This window comes from Cupressus sempervirens, chromosome 3 (assembly GCF_028749045.1).
Source record: "Cupressus sempervirens isolate cs-2001-9-10 chromosome 3, ASM2874904v1, whole genome shotgun sequence".
NCBI lineage: Eukaryota > Viridiplantae > Streptophyta > Pinopsida > Cupressales > Cupressaceae > Cupressus > Cupressus sempervirens.
In genome coordinates, this window is record NC_143120.1 from 79,736,172 (window position 1) to 79,757,851 (window position 21,680).

Below are 21,680 nucleotides of genomic sequence, written 5' to 3' on the forward strand. Positions count from 1 at the left end.
TCCTTGGCAATAAATGTTCTATCAAATCGGACACATTCTGTTTACCGATCGCTTTGACAACACAAAAATAACTATAGTTTGTAAGAATTCCTATGAGTAATGCTTGCATGAATTTGAGTTTATTTCCTAACAAAACTAAAATTTGATCTTTAAATGATCAAGGTAGAATATGATGGTCTAGAAATATTATTTCAAAAATTGAATAAAAAAATATTGTTTGTTTTAGAATAAATTAGTGACCTTAACTGATTTAGAACCAATTTCTATTTATATTTTGATTCTTTGAAGATCAATTCAAATAACATGGTGACCATTTAGACATAGGACTGAATAGAGGAAAATACTATATCAATTTTGGCACTAGATGACATGTTGAAGGCACCTCTTCTTTTAGCTCATAAATTATGAAGTGAAGAAGTAGATTGATTTTTTTTGTGATTTTCACTAGTAAGCTCCTTATTGTTGCATTTGCATGTTCTAAAATGTTTTTTTCTCACTTTTAAAACTTTGACCACAAGATTTTCATTATATAAAGAGAAAATCATAGGCATCTACACCACCCACATCTAGAATTAAAGATTTTCAATGGGCTTCACCCTAAAATTTTTCATATTAGTAGAATTTTGATGCATACGAATGTTGGGAGTGAGTCCTATAAGTCAATTGCTAAGCTAGGTTTATTGAGATTAAGATATATATTTACTAAATGACATCCACATCTTGTGGGGTTTAAAGAGTGAAAGTTTAAAATTGATCTGATTGTATTTCCAAATTTGGCATGGAAATTATTTAAAAATGAAAATTCCCCCCTTCGATAACATTGTAAATTCCCACCTTTCATTGTTTTGAATTAAGTTCATTTTGTTTGTGATGTAGGGTTCTAGCCTATCCTTTTTAATCTCCCTTGCCCTTTTACTTACTCCAACTACTTTATTTATTGTTGTCTTCTTACAGAGAGTTCTAAACCTCTCATTTTGTAAACTATACTTCTAGATTATTAGGTTTAGGTTTAGGGTGTGTCGGTTAAAGTATTTTCCAAAAGTTTGAGTCAGTTGTAATATTTTTCAGAAGTTTGTAGATAATTTGTCTTCTTGGCTAATGCTAGATTTCTCTAGAATAGTGTATGCTTGCCTATAAAAAAGGCACTATGTACTCATTTGATATCATGGTGAATAAAATATAATATAGTTTATTGTGTGGTAGCACATTGTATTGTTCTATGTTTTTGTTATTTTTCTGTTTACCCAACCATCAGATTGGTATCAAAGCTGTAGAAAATCTGGGCATTATTTTTATGGGTAGATGTCATTGTGGGTGAAGGGCAAATGAGAGAAAAGTTGAAGATCTAAGGAAGAGATAATAGTTGTTGTGTGAGGAAGGAAGACCAAGGGTTTGTAGTTGTTACAAGAGAGAAAATTTTACTGTTAAAACATGGCATGAACTAATGGAAGTATGTCATAGCCAAAAATTCTAACTTTTAATGAACAAAATTATGATTATTGGAGCATCAAAATGTAAACTCTTTTTTTTCTCAAGATGTTTGGGATTTAGTTGAAAGTGGGTTCCCTGAACTAGAAAACTAGTAGGCATATCAAGCTTTTTCACAAGCTGAAAAGGATTTATTAAAGGAAAATAGGAAAAAAAATGCTAAGGCATTGTTCTTTATTCAACAGGCAGTGGAGGAAGAAATATTTCCAAAGGTAGCTACTGCCACAAGCTCAAAGCAAGCATGGGATAATGTGCCATCAACATATCAAGGCATAGGAAAGGTAAAAACTTCAAAGTTACAAAATCTTAAAAGATATTTTAAAAATTTACAAATGAAAGATTTAGATTCAATAGACTCATTCTTCACTCAAGCAATGAGAATAGTAAATTAGATTAGATCTTATGGAGAAACCCTTGGGGATCAACAAGTTGTAGAGAAAATACTTAGAATTATACCAAATAAGTTTGATTTAAGAGTTGCAGCCATTGAAGAATCTAAGTATCTCTCCTTGCTATCCATAGATGAGTTAATGGGTTCTCTCTTATCATATGAACAAAGGTTGAATTGTTAGGAAACTTCATCATTAAAGAATGCTTTCAAGACTCAACTTTCATTTGGAAGAACAAGAGGAAGATCGGATTAGAATAGAGGTAGAGGACATTTTATACCAAGAGGAGGAAGAGAAAATCCACAATTTGAGAGTAGAAGGCTAGCATCAAGCTCACAAACCCATTTCACATCAATAAGAGGAAGGGGGAGCAACCATCCTCATAACCATCATCAAGGAGAAAGGTATGACAAATCTAAAATCAAATGTCATTATTGTAATAAATTTGGGCATTTTGTATCTAAGTGTAGAAAAAGACAATATGATATGGATAGGCCAAAGGCACATTTTACAAATGAAAGTCAGCCCAACACTAGTGACCAAAACACCATCTTGATAACATGCAATGTTGCAAAAGACAGTTCTAATGAAGTATGGTTATTAGATAGTGGTTGTAGTAACCATATCAGTGGGTCTAAGGAGATATTGTCAACAATAGATGAATTAGTAAAATCAGAGGTTAAGTTGGGGAATGATCATCAAATTTAAGTCATGGGGAAAGGGTCAATTAGCATAAGAACTAAGAAAGGTGAAGAAAAGGAAATTCCTAATGTATATTGTGTTCCTAGATTGTAAAACAATCTCATAAGCATTGGGCAACTAGTACAAAAGGGATATAGAATACATTTTGAAAATGGTGAATGTGTGATTCTAGATAAAAGACCAAGCAATAGGCTAATTGCAAAAGTTGAAATGACTCAAAATAGAATGTTCCCACTTAAAATCTAAAGTGAATTATTCTAAGAGCCAAATGAATTGCAAAAGGTAGCTGAATCTACATGCAAAGCTTTACACAAAAATGAATCTTGGCTATGGCATTTAAGGTTTGGTCATTTAAACTTCAAAGGGTTACAACTCTTATATAAGAAATGAATGGTCTAGGGGTTGCCATCAATAGAGCCACTTAAGACAACATATGAGAGTTGCATTTTGACAAAGAAACATAGAGAAAAATTTCCAGTTGGAAAGTCTTATAGAGCAAAACATCCACTTGAGATAGTCCATTTAGATCTTTGTGGGCCAATGCAAACACTATCCGTAAGTGGAAAACTTTATTTCTTGACATTTACTGATGATTTCAGCAGAAAAGTTTGGGTTTATTTTGTGAAGTATAAATCAGATGTATTTTTATCTTTAAAGAATTCAAGGGAAAAGTTGAAAAAGAAAGTGGATACTCTTTTAAAACATTAAGAACCAATCAAGGTGGTGAATACATATCAAATGATTTTCTAAATTTTTGCAAAGAAAATGGCATATAGAAACAATTTACAACAAAGCACACTCCACAACAAAATGGAGTAGTGGAAAGAAAAAATAGAACAATTATGGAGATCACAAGGAGTATGCTATAGGAGAAACACTTACCAAATGATTATTAGACTGAAGTAGTTGCATGTTTAGCATACATACTAAATATATGTCCAACAAAAAAAGTAAAAATAAAACACCAGAAGAAGCTTGGAGCAAAAGGAAGCACAATATAGCACATATGAGAATATTTGGTTGTGTTTCATACTCATTGGTACCTAAAGAAGTGAGACAAAAATTGGATGATAGAGGAGAGAAGTGCATATTTGTGGGATATAGTGAACAATCCAAAGCATATAGGCTATACAATCCCATCACAAAGAAGTTAATAATAAGTCATGTTGTTGGGTTTGTAGAAGAAGCATGGGATGGTAGCTTGGATAAGTCAACTACTATTGCAGCTAGTGTTCCACAAGAAAATGAAGAAAATGAAACTCATGATGTGCATTCTGCAACACAAACAAATGTTCCTAAAACACCTACAAGGGCACCTACCACTCAAAACACTACTACTCAAGCAAGCACTAACAGTTGTGAATCATCTAATCCAACATTTACATCTTTAAGATCAAGGTCTATAAATACTTCAAGGAAGACACAAAGTCTTAGAGACATAAATGATGAATTACAAGAGGCTGAAAATGATGATTTATGCATTAATTTTGCACTTTTAGCACATGTTGATCCAATTTATTTTGAAGAAGCTATTAAAGATGACAAATGGATTTTAGCCATGGATGAAGAAATTCAGCCAATAGAAAAGAATGATACTTAGGAGTTACTAGATCTTCTTAAAGGAAAGGATGTGATTAGAGTTAAGTGGGTATACAAAACAAAATATAATGTTGATGGAAAAGTAGAGAAACACAAGGCAAGTGTAATGACCCTTTTTTGGTCATTCATTTTTTTCTTTTATTGTATCCTTTTTGTTGTATGTACTTTTCTAATCATGCAAATAAATACTTGCACCATTGATTGCCTTGTCTCTTAGGATGGCTTTTCATTAATGGTTCAGATTTCATATTGCCTTGACGTGAATTGTAGTAACTTATTGACATGTGCTTCCTATTCTTTCCATTTGATTATTCTTTGTTTTTTTGTTGCTACCTCTGCATTATTGAATCAGTGACCAAGTGTTTTTATTTTCGTTCAATGCAACTCAGACCTCTTGTACTTCATTTATGGGCATAGCTATGGTCTACTATGTATTCCTAAGTTTGATGTCTTTGAGCCTTCATACTGTCTTCCAACATTGCTCGATCATTAGATGTTCCTTAACGATTTTGTGTTCTCCAATGATTGTTTCCCTCGTCCTTTCTTCTGATCTGCTGATTTTTGTTAAAATATGAGATTAATCAGTTATATCTTGAGGTGAAGATGAATTGACAAGTTGGAAGAGACACACCCCTATTCATGGATTAGAGATGTAAGCAATTGATTAAATATGCATCCTAACATAAATAGTTCTATATTGGTTATCCATTAATTACAATTATCGACTAGTTCACATCAATTTCTATTATTGCACATATTGATCTCTTGGTTATGGTCAGTAAGAAGCAAATTCATTGATTTGCTTATGTTCAAGTCATTAGATGTGTATTATAACTCCCCGGATATAATTGTTATATCCTTTATTAAAATGATTTTGGCCCTATTCAAATTGGTTTATATTAATATCATAGGTTGATTTATAATCTTATTGTTATTATTATTATAAGAATAATTATTATTATTATTGTTATGATAATGTTTCACTTTGTATAATAGATCAATGAAAAATTATTTTGGATATGTATTTATACTATTCATTAGAAAATTATTATTTATTTCATAGGATTTTATTATTTTATTTTTATATTGATTAGTAAATTCTATTATAGAAATGGGAACATTATAGTCATTAGATTGTAATCACATATAATATTTGAATTTATTTATAATATACTACAAATTAATTATAATGATTATAATTATTATATTTTGATACTTAATATAATTATATTTAATATTTAGGTTATATTTTCAATCACACTTAATAAAAAATAAATGGTAACATTATATTTGCTTATATTATACTAATTAATATTTATCTCTTTCAAAATATAATAATTTGGGTAATAATATTCTGTAAGATAATATTATTAGTTAGTTTAACATCATCAATATAATTATAATTTTATTTATTTATAATAATATCACAAAATATTTATATTATAATATATATATTAATTTAATAATATATCAACTATATTATTAGATTATAATACTTATTAATATAGTGCATTGATATATTAAATTAGATTATTATTATTATAATAAGATATGATATTATTATATAATTAGAATGTAATATCACTTTATAAAAATATTATTATTTTAATATCATTATTAATATTACTTTATATAAAACATTTATTTATTATTTAAATTATATACTAATATGGGGACATCACACAAGACTAGTAGTCAAAGGCTTCACACAACAACTGGGTGTTAGGATAAACCACAGACAGAAATAAAAACTACATGCAAATATAACCAATAATAGAAAAATAATAGATCACACAGAAATGAACACAAGGCACCAAGATTTAATGTGGTTCACCCAATCCTTTGGCTACGTTCACCAAACAGCAAGTTTGATCTTACTATAATCCTGTGATTACAACCTAATTACAGTTTGTAATCCCTTACATCTCAATACCGCCGCAAGAAGCAATTTCGCATCACAACATAATGAAAAATACCTAACCCTAAACCTTTTTATTTAAGTATTTTATCCATTTTAGAGTTACAACATGTCGGCCATATGTCGGCCTGTACAGTACTTTCTTGATCAGTCACCATAATCTAACACTAGGTATAGACTACAATGAGACATTTGCACCCATAGCAAGATTAGACACTATTAGAATAATTTTATCCATAGTAGCCCAAAATAATTGGAAGGTTTATCAAATGGATGTGAAATCAACATTCTTGAATGGCATTTTAGAAGAAGAAGTGTATATAAAACAACCACTAGGATATGAAATTTTGGGAGAAGAACATAAGGTATACAAGCTGAAGAAAGCACTATATGGCTTGAAGCAAACTCCTAGAGCTTGGTACAGAAAAATAGACTCTTATTTTGTGAATAATGGTTTTGGTAAGTGTGGCTATGAACCAACTTTGTATGTCAAAGTGAGCAATGAAAGATAAATATTGATAGTTTTCTTATATGTAGATGATTTTCTATTCACCGGTAATATGTCAATTAACAATTTCAAGGCAGTAATGAAAAATGAATGTGATATGACTAATTTGGGACTCATGAGATATTTTCTTGGGATACAAGTAAATCAAAATGATCAAGGCATTTTTATTTGTCAAAGTAAGTATGCTACTAATTTGTTGAAATTATTTAAAATGAAAAATGTGAATTCAGACCCTACACCAGTTGCATTGGGTTTAAAACTTAGCAAAAATGATGAAAGTCCTAATGTAGACACAAATTTATTCAAAAGATTAGTTGGCAGCCTTTTATATTTGATAGCTCCAAGACCAGATATAATGCATGGAGTTAGTTTCATTTCTAGATTCATGTACAAACCAAAAGAAACTCATTGGAAAGCTGGCAAGAGGATTTTGAGGTATATAGCTGGAACAAAGAACTTTGGGATCTTATATGCACATTCAAATCATTACAAGCTGATTGGCTATACAGATAGTGATTGGGTAGGTAGCTTAGATAATAAAAGAAGCACTTTAGGACATATCTTTCACCTACGATTAGGAGTTGTTTCTTGGGCATCAAAAAAGAAACCAATTGCGACATTATGATCAGCTGAAGTAGCATATGTCACAGCAACATCAGCAGCTTGTCAAGAAATGTGGATGAGAAGAGTACTTTCAGACTTAAAACATCCACAATAAGAACCTACAATAATATATTGTGATAATAATTTTGCAATTGCTTTATCAAAAAATTATGTCTTTCATCAACGTAGTAAACATATAGATATAACATATCATTGTATTTGTGAATTGGTGCACAATGGTGACATATGTCTTAAATTTTGATGCATATAAATACTGGGAGTGAGTCCTATTAGTCCATTGCTATGCTAGGTTTATTGAGCTTAAGATATATATTTACTAGATGATCTCCACATCTCATGGGGTATAAAGAGTGAAAGATCTGATTGTATTTCCAAATTTGGCATGAAAATCATTAAAAAATGTAAATTCCCCCCTTCGATAACATTGTAAATTCTCACCTTTCATTGTATTGAATTGAGTTCATTTGTCTGCATCGGATCTCTGAACTGGCTTTTGTGGGCAGTCAAATTTGTTCCCTTATTAAGCAAATTTTCGACGTTTAAGTTTCTTCACATCTACCGATTGCCTTCATACACCAAAAATGTTGTAATTTCGATCACACATTTTGTTAGGATAAACCACGGACAGAAATAAAAACTACATGAAAATATAACCAATAATAGAAAATAATAGAACACACAGAAATGAACACAAGGCACCAAGATTTAACGTGGTTCACCCAATCCCTAGGCTACTTCCACCAAACAGCAAGTCCGATCTTATTACAATCCAGTGATTACAACTTGATTACAATCCGTAATCCCTTACAGCTCAATACCATCGCAAGAACCAATTTCGTATCACAACATTATGAAAAGCGATGCCCCGAACCCCACTATTTATGAAGTATGTATAGTACTTTCCTGATCAGTCACCACAATCTAACAATCTCCCACTTGGGGACTGATCAAGCTGCACACTAAACAACAATCTCCCACTTGGAGACTGATCTTGTAGCAATACCACTACCACATGGGGCTCCCACTGGATCAAACCATCCTGGACTCTACTGTTCTTTTATTCATGTTCAGTCTAAAAGACCAACCGAAGCTGAAGAAGAGTTCAGCTTCTCCCTTGTTACAACCTTTGTCAACATATCTGTTGGATTTTCATTGGTATGTATCTTCTCCATCTTTAATTGTCCATCCTCCAAAACTGACCGAATGAAATGGTACCGCAACTGTATGTGTTTGGTCTTAGAATGCAGAGCTGAATTCTTAGCAAGATGAATGGCACTTTGGCTATCTGTGAACAAATAATTATCCTTCTGAGGATGTCCCAATTCTTCCAAGAAGAACTGAAGCCATATCATCTCTTTGGCTGCCTCTATAGCAGCAACATACTCTACCTTTGTAGTGGAGAGAGCATTAATCTTCTGTAACCTAGAAACCCAACTCACGGCTGCCCCACCAACAGTAAAGACATAACTTGTAGTACTCCGCCTGGTATCAATATCCCTAGCCAAATCTGAGTCAACATAGCCCTGTAAATCAATAGTAGAGCCCCCAAAGTGTAAACACTTATTGGATGTTCCTCTCAAATATCTGAGAATCCACTTGACAGCATTCCAATGCTCAAATCTTGGATGACTCATATACCTGCTAACGACTCCCACTGCATGTGCAATATCTGGCCTAGTGCATACCATAGCATACATCAAACTTCCTATAGCTGAAGAATAGGGTACCTTGGACATCTTATCCTCCTCTTCCTGTGTCTTGGGACACATCTCCTTAGTCAATTTCAAATGACTAGGTAAAGGTGTGCTGACAGCTTTAGCATTCTCCATAGAGAAACGTTGCAACACCTTCTCAACATAATCAGCTTGAGATAGCGTCAATGTTCTGTTCTTCCTATCTCTGTAAATCTTTGTACCAAGGATTTGTTTTGCTGCCCCCAAATCCTTCATAGAAAATGCATGTGCTAATTGGCATTTCAGCCCCTTAATATGATCCATGTTAGACCCAGCTACAAGCATATCATCAACATATAAACATAAAATAATGTAGCTATCATCATCCAACCTCTTAAAATAAACACAATAATCTGAATGACACCTATTATATCCATGCTCATGCATAAAACTGTCAAATTTCAGATACCATTGCTGAGGTGCTTGCTTCAAGCCATATAAACTTTTCTTCAATTTGCACACTAAGTTCTCCTTACCTTTGACCTCAAAACCCTGTGGCTGATCCATATATATTTTTTCATCTAAATCACCATGAAGAAAGGCTGTTTTAACATCCATCTGCTCTAAATGCAAATCTTCAGTAGCCACAAGACTTAAAATAGTACGAATAGAAGTCATTTTAACAACAGGAGAAAATATATCATCAAAATCAATTCCTTTTTTCTGTGCAAATCCTTTTACAACTAACCTGGCCTTAAATCTTTTCTTACCTCCTTCCTCTTCTTTCAACCTGTAAACCCATTTATTCTGTAAAGCCTTTTTACCTACAGGCAACTTGCACAAATCTCATGTCTTATTTTTCAGCAAAGAGTCCATTTCATCTTTCATTGCAGACTCCCACTGAATCTTAGTATCCACCTGCATAGCTTCATCATAACTTTTAGGTTCACCAGCATTAGTAAGTAAAATAGAATACAAAGAGGGAGAAAACCTCTGTGGAGGTCTAATTTGCCTTGTTGACCGTCTAACATTTACTGGTGTGTGTGGTATTTGTTGTTGCAATTGTTGCACATCATGAGGAATGGCTGGAACATCAGCTTTTGGAGTATCATCCAGCACTACATAATCATCTTCTTTCTTCTCATGTTGCTACAACAGATCTTTGTACAAGACTTTCTCATTGAATATGACATCCCGACTTCTAATAATTTTAAGATTTTCAAAATCCCAAAGCCTATAACCAAATTCATTAATGCCATATCCAACAAAGACACATTTCTTTGATTTAGCTTCTAGCTTGGTTCTATTTTCAGAGTCTATATGAGCAAAAGCTTCACAACCGAAGGTCTTGAGAAAAGAATAACTCACCTTCTTACCAGTCCATGCTTCCTCTGGAGTACCACAGCCCAAAGGAGTAGAGGGACCTCTATTAATCAAATATACTATAGTATTGACAGCCTCCACCCACATGTGTAAGGGCAACCTAGCATGCAACCGCATGCTCCTTGCGTGCTCCATTATAGTCCTGTTCATGCGTTCAGCCACTCCATTTTCCTGTGGAGTCCTTGGAATAGTTTTTTGTCTATGAATACCATTAGTGGAGCAATAATCTTCAAATTCATGACTGCAATACTCACCACCATTATCAGATCTGAGACATTTTAATTTCTTACCAGTCTCATTTTCAACCAAGCATTTCCATTTCTTAAAAGTTTGAAATACATCAGATTTTTGTCTAAGGAAATAAACCCATACTTTTCTAGTTGCGTCATCAATAAATGTAACATAATAATGAGAGCCACCAAGGGAAGATACCTGGGCTGGTCCCCATACATTTGTATGCACAAGCTCTAATTTCTCCTTTTTGTTTTCCTTCCCTGTCTTTACAAAACTCACTCTCTTTTGTTTTCCATACACACAACTTTCACAGAAATTCATATTCACACATTTTAGACCTGGTAAAACTTTCCTTGAATGAAGTAATTTCATACCTTTTTCACTCTTTTGCCCAAGTCTATTGTGCCACAGTGCTGTATCAGAATCTACAGTAGCTATTTGTTCTCCCTGCTCAACTGCAGTAATTGTTCCTGAATATTCATTTTTCTCTGAAACAATTAAAGTAGAAGGAACAATATGACCTGTACAAAGATATAAGGTGCCTACTTTCACACCTTTTGCTACTACAAGGGAACCTTTTGAAACCTTCCAATTTTTATCATTAAAAGTAACTACACAACCCTCATCACCGAGTTGCCCTGCTGAAATTAAATTTCTACTTAGTTTTGGAACATGTCTTACCTCATGTAGTAGCCAATGATTCTCATTTTGCAACTTAATCTTAATTTTTCCCTTTCCAACAATCTGACAGGGTTCATTATCCCCCAAATAAACAAGCCCAAAATCCCCTTGGACATTATCAATGAAATAACCTTTATGAGGTGTAGCATGAAATGAAGCACCAGAATCTAAAACCCATGAATCATCAACACTCTCTAAAGACAGAAGCAAAGCATCCTCTTCGGATTTTTTACTTACCACATTTGCCTCCTTGTCTCCATCTGATTTATCTCTTTCATTTTTCTTTCAATTCCAGCAAACTTTCTTTTTGTGCCCTGGTTTCCCACAGTACCAGCAATCATTTGGGCCTCTCGATTGAGACCTCCTCCCCTTTGACTTTCCTCTTGATTTTTCACGATTTTCAGAGTTACTTCCTCTTTTAGTCGTTCTACCCCTGCTTTGTGCATTTAAAGCACTTCCTGATGTAGATCCACCTGAGGATTTTCTACGAGTTTCCTCACTTAAAATAACACCGATCACATCATCATATTTTAGGGTACTAGATCCAGGAACAAAATTACTCACCACCATTACCAAGCCATTCCAGCTTTCAGGCAACCAACACAAAATCAAGAGAGCCCTAATTTCTTCATCAAAATTGATACCTATAGAAGATAATTGACTAGTAATAGTATTAAACTCATTTGAATGATCTGCAACAGATCCACCTTCTACCATTTTCATATTAAATAAACGCTTAATGAGAAATACCTTATTTGAAGCGGAGTGCTTTTCATACAGTGTCGCTAGGGTTTTCATCAAATCTTCTGTCATCTTTGCTTTTGTAATATTAAATGCCACTGATGGTGCCAAGCATAACCGAATGCTTCCGAGTGCCTTTCTGTCCAAAAGATCCCATTCAGCCTCTAACATAGTTCCCTGATTCTTGGCTTTTCCTTCCAACGGCTTCCATAAATCCTTCTGATATAAATAGTCTTCCATTTGCATCTTCCATAACTGGAAGTTCTGCCCATTAAACCTGTCAACCCTCAACTTACCCTCTTCTGCCATCGCTCCCACTCAACTGTGAGACTCCCACTTAACCGTGAGACTTTCCTGCAGAGGATAACTGAAAAACAACCTTGCTCTGATACCACTTGTTAAGATAAACCACGGACAGAAATAAAAACTACATGCAAATATAACCAATAACAGAAAATAATAGAACACACAGAAATGAACACAAGGCACCAAGATTTAACGTGGTTCACCCAATCCCTGGGCTACGTCCACCAAACAGCAAGTTTGATCTTATTACAATCCAGTGATTACAACCTGATTACAATCCATAATCCCTTACAGCTCAATACCGCCGCAAGAACCAATTTCGTATCACAACATTATGAAAAGCGATGACCCAAACCCCACTATTTATGAAGTATGTACAGTACTTTCCTGATCAGTCACCGCAATCTAACACATTTGTTGTTCTCTCTAGCATTTGGGGTTGTTGTGCTTCTCAAATGGTCTAGGAAAACAAGCATTTTTAGAAATGTAAAGCTTCGAACACAATTCCAAACATCCATTGTAATAACGAATATCATTTTGGGTATAGCAAATTTGTGTTTCGGGGTTGCGATGTTTACCCAAAAAAATATGGGACGGGGCTTCCATAACTCCCTTGCACAATTTGGTTGTCCTATCCTTTGAGTGCAATGTTTAGCATGGTTAATGCTTGCTTTGTCAGTAACCCTTCAGTGCACCTGCACTGTAAAGGCATTTCTTCGTATTTGGTGGGTTATCGCATTTTTACTAGAGATAATCGATTTTCTCTCCATTGGGTTCAATTTTATCAGCTCGAGAGAAATTTCAACTCAAAATTTTCAAGCTTTAATTTAATGGTTAGCGAGTTGTTTGATGCTCATATGTGCTGCGAAAGACAATTTGCAAAATTCAGGGGGCACTCTTATATCAGAACCCATTCTAAATAGGCATAACCAAAATGAGTCCTTGAATTATGAACAGGCCGATGAAGATCCATTGCTGAATAGGTCAAATCCAGAAGTTACTCCTTTTTCAGCAGGATGACATTTTGGTGGTTAAATTCTCTTTTGTCCAAAAACTGATTTGCCTCAAGTTTGTGAGGAAGATCAGGTAGATAATGTTATATGAAATTCACTGTAGAACTAGTTAGACAAATAGGGAAAAGCCCATTTGCTAATTCATTTGTTTTCTGGGCTCTAGCTCGTTGTCATTGGAAAAATATAGGAAGGACTGGGATGTATGCATTTCTCAAAGTAACGACTATGTCTTCTGGACCTCTCGTTTTAAATGCATTGATTGGTTTTTTTTGAAGGCAAACAATCGTTCAAATTTGAAGGGCACGCTTTAGTGGGAGCTCTCTTTATAGGCAGGCTCCTAAAGTCCATATCTCAAAGGAAATGGTATTCTGGCGCTAGAAGGATTGGTCTCCTGATGCGATCCTCATCAATGACAGCAATCTATCAGAAACAATTGAAGCTATCCAATGAAGCTAAACAGATCCGTAGAGCAAGAGAGATCATGAACTATATGTCTGTAGATGCTTATCGTACAGGTGAATTCCCCTTCTGGTTTCACCTGACTCGGACAACAGTTCTCCAGCTTGTACTTGGTCTAGGTATCCTTCCACATGTAATTGGATGGGCTACAGTAGCAGCCATGGCAGTTATCATCCTAACCATGATTTGTAATTCTCCATTGGCAAAATTGCAACGTAAATTCCAAACCGAACTCATTCCATCCCGAGACGGGCGATTAAGAGCTGTCACAGAAACTCTTATTACATGAAGGTGCTGAAATTGCATGCATGGGAAGAACATCTCAAATCTGGTGTAGAAAAGTTGTGCAAGGTAGAGTACGAATGGGTATCAGCAGTTCAGTTTCGAAAAGCCTACAATATAATATTGTTTTGGTCATCTCCAATTCTCGTTTCATCTACTAAATTTGCAACATGCTACCTTCTTAAAACCCCTTTTAACTCCAAGAAATATTTTCACGTTCATAGCCACTTTGTGGCTGGTTGAAGACCCAATTCAATTAATACCTGATGTTATTGCCGGTATCATTCAATTAGCAAAGGTCTCCTTGGGGCGTTTCTCCAACTTTCTGGAAAGTGATGAGTTGCAGGATCGGACTGTTGAGTGTGGAACTCAACAATGGTCTCCACACGCGATCTTTGTCAAATGAGCGACTTTAAGTTGGGATACCAATTCATCAAGACCCACGTTGAGAAATATCAATATGGAGGCTGAACATGGTGAAAAAGTGGATGGTTATGGGGAAGTTGGATTTGGAAAATCAACTCTTTTAGCTGCAATTCTTCAGGCGGTACCAAAGCTGGGGGACAATGTGAGTATCCTTTGTATTTACTATTCTCTTAACAATAACTTATATTTATTTTTTGTTCTCAGAGGTTGAAATCTATAGTAATTATATTTATGTGTTGCGATTAATTATTATCATTATTTACTTAGCTGTAGTAGATTCAAACCTTCTCAAATAAGAGACTTACAATTTACTGTTGTGTTAAAAGCTCTTGCCTAACAACCACCTATTTATTAATGTGCTTTACTTTTTCTCGTTGTTCTGATCTCTTGCTTCCACATTTGTAAGTTTGTGGAACTCTTGCATATGTTTCTTAGACTGCATGGATTCAAAGTGGAACAATGTAGGATGACATACTATTTGGGAGACTCCTCAACAAGAGGAAATATAAAGAGTTGATAAAAAATACCTCATTAGAGAAGGACTTGGAAGATCTTCCCTCCGGTGATCTAACTGAAATCAGGGAGCAAGGTGTTAATCTTTTGGACGACCCTTTCAGTGCTCTTCATGCTCATACTACTACTAACATGTTTAAGGTTCATAAATGATGTCATATTTCTCTATTTGTAGGCTTTCCATCAATGCAAAAATCTAATGTAGATGGGAACAATTTCATCTCCATCTAGTTTCTTGTTTATGATTTTTTTTTTTTACTTTAGTTTTCATTACAATTGCAAATCATGATGTTTAGGACTATATAATAGATGCACTTTCAAAAAATACGGTGATCCTTGTAACACATCAAGTTTATTTTCTACCAGCATTTGATACCTTACTGGTTAGTTAGAAGGAGATACCTCACCCCATAGGTATTGCTTAAAGGAGTTACATCAAGAAGCTTTCAAGTTAATAACATAAAATGTTATTCCAATAATTTATATGAATTTAATGGTAGGAGTTTCTGCAATTTCTCCTACACTCATTACACTAAAGTTGAACTTTATTTTAATTATTGTCTGATGAGGATGTTCAAATAAGTGGGAGGTATCAAGATTTATTAGCCTCTAGTGAAGCATTCTAAGAGCTAGTGAATGTACAAAAGACAAAATGGGTTCTAAAAAATCGGCAGTTACAATGCCATCCTCGAAAGACAAACTTGTGAGTTAAGAAAATGAAATTCAAAAGGTCAAATCTCAAAAGGAATAGGAGAAATCATCTAGAGCACCTGAAATGGATCAACTAGTCCAAAAAATAGGAAAAGAAACTAGAGATAGTGGTATAAAACCATACATTTTATATTTGAAATAGAACTAGGGTTTTAGGTATTGTTCCATCACTGGCATTTCTCATCTTGTACTTTTGACTGGGTAGATTTTTGGAAATACATGGATGACTTCTAAGGTGCAGAGTCCTCGAGTTAGCACATTGATGCTAATTGTAGTCTATGCAAGCATTGCATTTACCTCTTCATTTCTTTTAGTCCTTTGATCAATCTTTGTAGTTGTGTTGGGGATTGAAGCATCAAGGTATTTCATTTCTGAGTTCTTGACTTCCAAGTTATATCAAGCAAGAATTTCATTTTTAGATGCCATCCTACTAGGATGAATTTTGAGCAAGGTACTTTTTGAGCCCTATCACTATGTATTGTTTCTTTCTTGATGTTGCTTTATCAAAAGCATCAATTGATGTATATTGAGATGTTGATATCTTTTTCCTCTTTCCTCTTCTAATTCTTAGGTTTCTTCAAATTTGAGAACTCTAGATGTTGACCTTCCTTTTAGTTTTACCTTTACAATGTGTTCCACTATGACTCCTTATGGTAATCTTTATGTCATTCCTATTGTAAGATGGTAAATTTTGTTTGCTTCCCTGCCAATGATTTATTTGACAATTCAACTTTAGGTGAAACCTTATTTTGATTATAGTTGCTTGAGAAAAGTTTATTGGTTGTGACAATATTTTCTAGAAAATTGAAGTTTGTTTTCATTTAAACTAAGACATAAATACTACTTTTCTTTTGCTAAAGAATTGATGAGATTTAATGGTACAAGAAAATCAACCATTCCAAATCATTTTGGCAAGTCAATTGTAGGAGTAGTGACAATAGGAGATTTCAAGGTATAGGATCAGTTTATGAAGAAGAACCTGGACCTTATTGGGAAAATCGCAAGTCCATTTTTCCATAGTTTTGCATCTAATGAATGCTTGATTCACCATTTAGAGGTATTAAGTGTTATAATATGGAGGTTGAATAAGGTATTCATCCTATTTGTCAAGGCCTAATAATTTCTAAGACTAAATTTTAATAGGAATATTTATGGCCCAAATGATTGAACTTCAGAATATATATGGAATATTTAACAACTACTTGTATAATTATGAAATGGTAATGTTTGTTCATATGGTGATTGATAGTTGAATCAATATTTGTAACATAAAAAGAATGGTGTACTTGATCTAGTTGAGGAAATGTTTCATGAAGGAACTAAAGATCCCATCAATATTTTATCCCATACCAATTTTTAAATGTAAAAGAGGCTTTGCAAGAAGACAATTACCAATCTATCAATGAAAAACTAGTTGAACTTTAGCAATCAAGAATTACTCTATATGCTACCTATTCAAGCTTAGGTTAATATTTCATTTCATAAAAAATGATAATGTATGAACAAATAGAAGAAAAGAGTACCTAGTCTACCATTTTGTATGGCTGCCAAGATAATATTTTAATAGAAAGATACAAAGAAAAGTGTATGCATAACAATTATGATCATTACATAAATAGGCATTAAAATATATAAAAATACAAACCCATTATGAATTAGCACTCACCCAAAATAGTGGCGAAGTGATTTTTATATACAAAAAAAAATTAATTTCAACTTTATGACAGCCCTGCAAAATCCAAACACTACAAGAGAGATTTGATTTTTATAGTCTCAAATATATTGCTTAGTTTTTTTATTCAAGCTGTAAACAAAATTTTACCTACTCAAAAAACTTGGCATTTTATGGAATGTCAAAGTGTTCTCTTTCTATATCTGAAAGTAGATATCGAACTCAATAGATCAAATACAAAATGTTGCATGTACGGAAGATAAAATTACATTAATTATGGCTCCAAAAGGTTGGAAGTTCTCCTCTTTCTAGTCAAAAAGTAGATATCCAACTCAGAAGGTCAGATGCAAAATGTTTCATGTATGGAAGATAAAATTATAGGATAAGCTACTCTACAACATCTTTTTTCGAAGAAAGAATATTTAACTATCATTTATTATACAATATTGGTTATAATTTATTATAATAACTTGGTAGAAGTAACATGAGAGAATTGAATTCTCATGGGGAAAAAGGAGATTGGGAAGGGAAGTGAACAAGAAGTGCATGTTCAAAATTTAAACCTAGCACCCGATGGGAAATCTCAAGGAGGTGGATCTTGGAATCTAGGTATGCAAGATTGAATCCAAGCTGACTGTGGAGAGGCAGAGTCTAGGGATGGGGACCCACGTGTAGGTGTTGGTAAGGGGAGTGGACTGGAGAGAGGGAAGGGGAGAGATTGAGAAGCGCTTGTTCAATTTTCAAACCTAGCACCATGCAGGAAATCTCAAGGAGGTGGATCTTGAAATCCAAGCATGCAGGAGGGTACCTAGGTTGATTGTGGAAAGGAGGACTCTGGGGATGGGGTCCCACATGATGTCGATGGTACCCAGCATGTGCTAGAATCACTATCCAAGGTGGACAGACTAGGGCATCTCACAGTGAAATGGGCCTCACTCTTTGATGTTAAGCCTTCAGGTAAGTCCTCTTTGTTGGAGTTGAGGAAAGCCAACTCCGAAGATGCCCAAGATCACCTGCATGTGAACCTATCAAAGAGAAGCCAAGAAGGGGAAGAGCATGGAGCAAGGGCAAAAACCCTAAACGGACATGAGAGACAAATGTGCAAACACAATGAAAATGTATTTACAATATGCACAATGAGATATGTTATGTTATGTGATATTATGAAAATACAAAGAGGGAGCCCGCTTATAAAGAGCTCATGGAAGCTTGTAGAACAAGCTGGAAGGTGGTAGAAGATAAGCTTGACAACTAGAAGGGAACAAACTCTCGTGTTGTCAACAACTAACCACAACATGCATTAAATACTAAGTATTAAATAAATGCATTTACCTAAGTAAGCTTAAGTAAATAGAATAAATAAATAATAATTAATTATTTACTCTAACACTCTTTCCCTTCAGTTAGGGTTTTGTCAGGTCTGGAAAAGGGATCGTGCACAATTTCCATTCTAGATAAAATTGTTGACCACAGCATAGCTATGATGGCTACCACACTTGTGGGAAAGTTTATGGGTCAGAGACCAAACATCAATGTTGTCTGATCCTTTACATCAAAGGAATGGAGTTTGAAAGGGCAGGTCAGTGTAACTGCTATGGCTAAGGGGTTTCGATCTTTTGAATTCACTTGTAAAGAAGATATGGCTGACATCCTGTGTAAAGGACCCTGGACCATTGGAAGAGCTACCCTAGTACTACAAAAATGGTCCTCCAAACTAGATTTAAATGAATCATTCTTTCAGCAAGCTCCAGCTTGGGTTAGACTCCCTGAGCTGCCCTTGGAATTCTAGAGTAAGGATGTGTTTTTGGGTGTGGCCAGTTCTTTTGGAGAGTTTCTCTCCATAGACCCAACTACTACTTCTAAGAGCAGGCTCACTTATGCAAGGATCTGTATAGGTTTTAGAGAAGGGGATGATTTGAGTGAAGTGGTGTGCTTTCAGTTCAAACTTGGCACTTATATTCAGAAGTTAGATTATGAGAGTGTCCCATTTGGATGTTACCATTGTTTTAAGACATGCCATAAAGCTTTTCAATGCTCGAAAGCAAAGTCAGTTAAGAAGAAGAATCCCTCTACAGCTTCTCTTGTTAGGGTCAAGAAAGTCTAGAGAAAAAAAGATCCAAGGCCAGAAGGGTCCGCTTTCAGTGAATCTTAAGGAGGTAGAAGTTTCAACAAAGGTAAATCAAATGCTACTGTCTGAATCAACTTTGCCTCAGGGCACGAAAGATAAGACGGGTGCTTAGCTGGAGCTGTTGAAGCTAGCCCCAATCTCCTCTCTTGTCTTTAGGGAGAAGCAAACTATTGTTCAATCCCAACTGACTACAGGTGCTCTGGCAGAGGGAAGGTTGGATTTTGGAGTTGAGGAAGTAAAGAAATCCCCATAGCAGGCTACTCAAGTGGTGGTGCTGTTAAGGTCTCCACTTTCTAAGGGTAGGTTGGCACGGCTCCCTTAGAGGTGGAAATTGATAGAGTTAATAGGGATATTATCATCTATCAAGACCCAGAGGAAAATCTTGTCTCCTCTTTAGCTGGAGGGAGCTTAGAAAAGTTGGATTTTTTGGTTAAGGAACTAGACCAGTGGGAGGTTCTTCCAACCAACCCTAAGACTGTCCTCAAGGCTTCTAGGTTGTTGAATTTTGGCATGAAGGGCGAAGTTATTCTTTCCCCAAAGCCCAAGAAGAAAAATGTTAGAGGATGGTCTCAGGCCTCTCTGGTGGAGATTAGAAGCAACTGCAAATTAGATGTGGGCTCAGCGGCCAAAAGAGGCAGAAAATCTGAGAAGGAAGCCAGAGATGAAGAGACCAGAACAAGCTTGGAAAATGGATGCCGAAGAACTCTTTAGGAGTGTTTCAAGAATTAATCATGAAGATCATATCATGTAATATTAGGGGCCTTAATGAAGCCCATAAACAAGAAATTATTAGGAACCTGATCAGAGATCAGAGACTAGACATCTTGATGATCCAGGAAACTAAGATGAAAAAGGATTTTTTGGGGAAGATAAAGTTTAGCAACTTGATGAGTGGGGAGGATTTAGACTCTGATGGTACCTCTAGGGGTCTGCTGACCCTTTTTAATACCAAAAAATTTAGAATGGAAGCGGTCTACAATGATGGTAATATTCTTTTGTGCAATTTTTTTCATTTCCCTTCGAATGATTGCTAGTTCCTGATGAACTTATATGCTCCTAAAAATAAGAGAGAAAGAAAAAATTACTGGACCAAAGCTCGAAGTATGATGCAAAGCAACAATTTAAGGAAAGGAATTATTATGGGTGACTTTAATACTCTACTATTGGATGAGGAGAAGGGAGGTCTGCCTCCGGACTGGGAAAGCAAATCTGACCTTGCAAACTTCATTAATGGTCTAGCTTTTTTGGATATGGACCACATTGGAGGTGCCTTTACTTGGTCAAATAAATGCATTGGTCAGGACTATATCTAGGTCAGACTGGATAGAGCTCTTACTGATCCTGATTGGCTGAAGACCTCCTCTTACAAATTAGCTATGTTGCCCAGAGTGGGTTCTGACCACTCCACTATTTGCCTTTCGGTTGTTCCTATAGGTTCCAAGAGGCCTTCCCCTTTTTGTTTTGAAAAAATGTGGACCTCCCACCTTGACCTTTTAGACTAGATTAAGCTCTGGTGGAGTATTGATGTGTAAGGCACATCTATGTACAGGGTAGCAAGAAAACTTAGCAATGTTAAAAGGATGGTTAAAGCTTGGAAAAAGTCTGATTTTCACCATATTTTCTTTGAGAAGGAAGTCCTAACAAAAAATCTTTCTACTATCCAAACCTCAATTCAGGAGAAAGGGTATGATGAGTTAAATAGGGAGGTTGGGTTGTCTATCCTATCAGATTTACACAATATTATCAGTAAAGAGGTTCTGGAGACAAAGATCTAGGGTAAACTAGCTCAAAGAGGGAGATCAAAATACGAAGTTTTTTCATCTCACCACTCTTAAACATTGTGCAAACAATAGAATTAAAGGTTTAAAGAAAGGACAGGGATTTCTGACCAAGGATGAGGAAATATCATCTCAGGCTGTTTCTTTTTTCTCTTCCCTGTTGTCTTGGGATCCTTTGCTTTCCAATGTGGATCAGGATGACATTGTCTCTTGTATCCCTAAGGTCATCCTTCCTCACCATAATAAATTGCTTTGTTCCATTCCCTTTGAGACTGAAGTTAAAGAAGCTCTCTTCTCTCTGCCAGTTGATAAATCCCCTGGCCCTGATGGCTTCCCATCTTTCTTTTTCCAAATTTTTTGGCCTATTTTGACAAAGGATTTGGTTCAAGATATTCAAGAATTATTTGGGGCTAAAGCATTCTTAAGGAGATAAACTTTACTTTTTGAGTTCT

The 21,680-nt window shown here is 35.0% G+C and overlaps 1 pseudogene; it reads left to right on the forward strand.

Annotated features, from left to right (window-relative positions):
- Positions 1-12,618: 12,618 nt before the first annotated feature.
- LOC149564865 (ABC transporter C family member 10-like) lies at positions 12,619-20,161 on the forward strand (annotated as a pseudogene).
- Positions 20,162-21,680: the final 1,519 nt, after the last annotated feature.